We start from the raw sequence: 6,000 nt of genomic DNA, 5'->3' as shown, positions 1-6,000 counted from the left end.
AGATAGTAAAATTGTAGGTCATTTGTATTTCCTTCTTTATATGTTTTTGAATTATCCATAGTTTCTGCAATGACTATAATACTTTGGGTATTTTATTGGGCACATTTATTTTGGTCTTTTAAAGTACATTATAATCAGCTAACCCAGAACAGCTTCCTATGATTGCACTGTACGGTAGGCTTGCCTGAACTTGTTATCATTCCAACCTCATTCTTCATACCAACATGTACATGTGGCATATATAAGTGAAAAAACTCAACTCTGTTATTCTTTAAATGTTTGGGAGAATAGACGTAAACTGCAGTTGAGAGTTGCACAAATGGAAATAAATAATTGCCTAGCATGGACATCAGAGGCAATCTCAAAATTGGAAGGCAAGTTAATCCTCAAAGACCTTAAATTTACCAAGCCCTTTTATTTTAAGGAGCATGACCTTTTAAAAAAGAAGCTTTCAATTCTGTCTCTTCCCCAAAGGCTGCAATAAATAGTTCTTTATCACAGCAAAATGGATCTTCGATGAGGATAGTTGAAAAGAGCAATTCAAGAGCTGCAAGACCTGGAACCTAACTCTGACGGCAATAAAGTGATTATAGTAGCTGCTATCGGGGCTCAAGCCCCTATCTCTCAGCCCTTATCACTTCAGAAGTCAGGACTTCCACAGGCCAGTATTGAGCCCTCTATCTGGAGGCTTTTCCTGAAAGCTGCTCTGTTCTATGACTCAGATCAGAGGTGCCAACAAATTAACATTCTGAGGAGCAGCCCTCAGCCAATGACTGGCAGTGTGTGTATAAATACAGCGGCCTTGACTCACTAGTGGGGTAATTCTTTTAAGGGAGGAGAATGATTTTCCCTCCACCTTTTCTAGGTTCTTGGCAGAGACTTCTCTGTAATAAGACAGATGAACAAAAGAAAAATAAACAGAAGTTCAATATCATGTATATCTCCTGTTTACAGGGGAGATACCCAAGAACACTGAGTAATTCCCACAAATGGTCAAGTCATCGCCTTAAATACCATCTTCAGCTAAAGACAGACGTTGGAAGGGGGCGAAGCCAGTTATGGGTGTTTACCAGGCAAAAGTCAGGTTGGTCGTTACATAGATTTAAGCCAATGCCTTCTCCATTGATAAGAGTGTCTAGAGATTTAGTCATACTCTTCTTCCTGGTAGGAGAGGGAAATACCCAGGTGGCGATTTCTCTTGTAAATGCAAATGTCTCTTACAAAAGGGTAAATTTTATCACTCATTTTCAGTTTTTCCTATCTGCTCAAAATCATTCTTATGCCAAAGAGGCATATTTTGGGGTGGCAAATTCTCCTCCCCTTCATTCTGAGGCACTCATCTCAGCAATTGTGAGTTTCCCCATGGGACTAAGCTTCTCTCACATTGTGTTAAATCATACATTGTATGGGCTGCCTCCCTTCCATTTGAAACCTTGTCTCAGTGTCTATCTCTTGGGCAACACACACAAGGAAGGTATTAATCTGCTGAATGATGTAGAAGACAGGATAGGTTTTACTTACATTGTTTATTAAAATGTACTTTTATAAGCATTTGGTATTATACTCATTGTTATGATTATAATTGTCAACTTAAGTTAACCTTGTTAATTAAAAATTGCTTCTTCTGGAACAGAATCACAGGAAAGGAGATAACACAGAGGGTTATCAGTGGGGAGGGGGAAGAGGGAGAATGGGGGAAAAGGTACAGGGAGTAAGAACCATAATTGGTAGGCACAAAATAGACAGGGGAAGGTTAAGAATAGTATAGGAAATGGAGAAGCCCAATAACATATATGTACAATACATGGACATGAACTAAAGGGTGGGGGGAGATCCTGGAGGGAGGGAGTGCAGGGCAGAGGGAGATTAAGGGGAGAAAAAATGGGACAACTGTAGTAGCATAATCAATAAAATATACTTAAAAATTGAAGATTTGAGCTGCCCTCAGTTTTCCTATAAAGGTTTGAACCATTATTCATATAATGAAAAGGGCATATCCACTGTTAAATAAGTTACTTAACAATGGGTATGACATAATTGTTACTATAATAATTGTAAGAATAATAAACATTGTTATAGAGCTAAACCAAATCCCATTTGCCAGATATTAACCATTTTGAAGGCAAGATTGAGAGTTCTTTTTAGGGTCTCGGGTGAGAGTCTGGAACAATGGAGGAGTATTTGATAAGCTCAGGCAAGTAGATACTTAACAACCAGTTTAGAAGAATTTTGATACTGTAATAATCAGTAAGGCCCTATTGGTGCATACCAACTGACTATCTGCACCTCCAAAGAAGCATTCATATATAAAAGTATCTTCTTTCTGTAATGCAAACAATTGAGCATTATTTCCAATAGGATCAACATATTTGGCATGGAAAATACCCGCCGGGGCACTCTTTCCTTGGGAATCAAGTTTTCAAAAAAAAAAAATAAACATGAAGAACATGGATTATTCTTAAAATATCACACAAAAATGCTTTCCCTTCAGCAAAATGATTGTCAACAAAGAATAAGTCCTCCTGGTGATGTGAGTGCAACTCCTCAACCTAAATGAATACAACATACCTATTGAAATATAATAGCCTCCTAATTGGGACACCTCTTTATTTACACCACGCTATAAATGCACAAGGAATTCACCCTCTGTTGAGTGCTGAATAAAAAGTGAGCAAAAATACTCCATTGTTAAAAAGGTTTGTAATCTCCAAGTACTACAAAGAAACTCAAGGGCCAATAGTAGGTTAAGGCTGAAATACAATGTGAGTGGCCGTTGTTACCAAAATGATTCACTACAGACTTGGAAAAATTACTAATGTGTGAAAGATGAGGCCGCAAAAAAATGTTGTTCCTATTATAGCTGTACATAAAAGAAGAAAAAAGAAATAAAGGGGAAAGAAATCAGCAAACCCTTGTTTGAAAAATTCAGGACCTGCAGTTTTTAACAATATTTTATAAACCTCAAGAAACAGCTTTTTATCTACAGAGAACAAAAAATCAAATTGAAATGAACTTTTCCAGAACTTACGCAGATAATGAATGAAATGACTTCTGTATTCGATTTTAGCTCAAGCTATTTAAAAATAATTGTTTCCGCATCTAGAAAAGGTAACATTTCTGAACAAGATTTTCCCCTCTGTTTCCCAATATACATGATAAGAGCTTGTGTTTAAGTTTTAAAAAGTAGCCCCATCACATAATCACAACATAGCAGGACTAGCAATTTCTCTTTTATGTTTTGATTGTAACACATACATTTAAATAGTTTTTCCCCATTCAATTAGGATGCACAGTACTGAATGAATTGTTTCCTTGTGCCACGACATTGACATCACTGATCTCTGTACGGCTTGCTTTTATTGGTTAGTTACTCAGTGTTGTTGGTTTTTTTTTAAGAATGTAATCAACACCTGCTAATTCACCATCCTCAAACCAAAGCTAATATGTTGAGCATTACTTAGATCTAAATGCTTCCTCAGTAAAACCTTCTTGGCTCTACCATGCAAGTCAGCCATCATCCAAAACTGTGCTCATCATTTCCTAGCTCTCCTTTGAAAATAATTTGTTGCATCCGTATGTATCATTTGTTAGTTTATTTGATTGAGTTCTTTTTTCTTTTTCTTTTTTCTTTTTATTTTTTAACTTATTGTTGTTCAAGTACAGTTTTTCATTTTTAATGTTACAAAATAGTAGTACACTACATGTAATCTTTGAGACTGTTTTTTTCTATAGTATTTATTGCTATGATTTTCTATGGTATTGCTTGTTGCTATAATCCATTCACTTTGTTGATAATCTATCACATCAATATGCAATTTATTAACCCATTCTCCCATAAGTGGGCATTTGAGTTATTTTCAGTGTTTACTATTGAAAATAGCATTACGATATTTTGGTGCTTCTCTTTGTAAATGTGCAAAATTTTCTCTTTAATGGAGGTTTCTCCAGAAGTGAAGTTTGCTGAGTAATCATAAGATGAATGATGGCTTTAGGAAATAATGCCAAACTCCACTCTTACCAGTGATGCATAAGAAATCCCATGGCCCTGTGTCCTCATTGAAAAGTGTTGGTGTGGCAGCACTGACTGACCCTGTCTTCCTAGTGTGAAATATAAAATATGTGAGATTAAATTAGCAGTACTAGTGAGAAAGAAAATATTTATACTTTTATTTTTAACTATATTTTATTGATTATGCTATTATAGTTATCCAATTTTTTCTCTCCCCTTTATCCTCCTCCACCTTGCATCCTCCTCCCTCCAGCATCCCCAACCCCTTAGTTCATGTCCATGGGTCATACATATAAGTTCTTTGGCTTCTTCATTTCCTATACTATTCTTAACCTCCCCCTGTCTATTTGGTACTTACCATGTATGCTTCTTATTCCTATACCTCTTCCCCAATTCTTCCCCCTCTGCCTCCCCACTGTTAACCCTCTATATGATCTCCATTTCTGTGATTCTGTTCTTGTTCTACTTGTTTGCTTACTTTGCTTTTGTTTTTAGGATTGGTTGTTGGTAGTTGTGAGTTTGTGGCCATTTTACTGTTCATATTGTCGATCTTTTTTTTTCTTAGATAAGTCCTTTTAACATTTCATATAATAAGGGCTTGGTGATGATGAACTCCTTTAACTTGACTTTATCTGGGAAGCACTTTATCTGCCCTTCCATTTTAAATGATAGCTTTACTGGATAGAGTAATCTTGGATGCAGGTCCTTGGTTTTCATGACTCTGAATACTTCTTTCCAGCCCCTTCTTGCCTGCAAGATTTCTTTTGAGAAATCAGCTGATAGTCTTATGGGAACTTCTTTGCAGGTAACTCTCTCATTTTCTCTTGCTGCTTTTAAAATTCTATTCTTATCTTTAACCTTGGGTAACTTTTCTTATCATGTGTCTTGGTGTGTTTCTTCTCAGATCCAACTTCTTTGGGACTCTCTGAGCTTCTTGGACTTGCATGTCTATTTCCTTCACCAGATTGGGGAAGTTTTCCTTCATTGTTTTTTTCAAATAAGTTTTTGATTTATTGCTCTTCCTCTTCTCTTCCTGGCACCCTGTGATTTAGATATGGAACATTTAAAGTTGTCCTAGAGGCTCCAAGGCCTCTCATGTTTTTGAATTTTGTTTCTTTATTCTGTTCCAGTTGGTTGTTTATTTCTTCCTTTTGATCTAAACCATTGATATGAGTCCTTGTTTTCTTCCCTTCACTGTTGGTTCCCTGTATATTTTCCTTAATTTCATTTTTATAGCCTTAATTTCTTCCTTTATTTTGCAACCATACTCAATCATTCCTCTGACCATCCTGATTACCAGTGTTTTGAGCTTTGCATCTGATAGGTTGGCTGTCTCTTCATTGCTTAGTTTTTTTTTTTTTTTCTGGAGTTTTGATCTGTCATTTCATTTGGGCTGTGTTTCTTTGTCTCCTCATTTTGGCAGCCTCCCTGTGTTTGTTTCTGTGTATTTTGTAGAGCTGCTTTGACTCTGTGTTTTTGCTAGTATGGCCTAAGGTAGTAGGTGTCCTGTAGAATCCAGTGGCACAGCCTCCCCTATCACCCAAGCTGGTTAGTTGAGGTGTACCCTTTGTGTGAGCTGAGTACACCCTCCTCTTGTAGTTGAGCTTTGGTTGACATTGACAGATCAATGGGAGGGATTTACCCAGGCCAGTCAGCTGCAAGGATTGGCTGTGACCACTTATCACCAACCTCCACCCTCTGTGGAGGATCAGCTGTGCAGGGGCAGGGTGGTGGTCCTCAAATGTGGTCTGTAGCTGCCTGCTGGGTGTGCTGGCCCTGGGGTTTCCCAGATGGTGCAGGCCAAGATCAGACCCAACCTGTATTTTGCCCACAGCACCCTGCCTGAGCAGCCATCTCAGGAAAGCAACCTGAGATGGCTGGTGCTTGTGCTGGGCTTGAAGATTCCCAGGAAAAACCAAGCTATGAATGTAACCTGCTAATTCTGAGCTTACTGAAGTCAGCTTTGATTTGTTTGAGAGGATTTACAAAGT

The sequence above is a fragment of the Phyllostomus discolor genome, chromosome 9 (genome assembly GCF_004126475.2).
Source record: "Phyllostomus discolor isolate MPI-MPIP mPhyDis1 chromosome 9, mPhyDis1.pri.v3, whole genome shotgun sequence".
Classification (NCBI taxonomy): Eukaryota; Metazoa; Chordata; class Mammalia; order Chiroptera; family Phyllostomidae; genus Phyllostomus; species Phyllostomus discolor.
Note: the sequence above shows the minus strand (reverse complement) of the source record.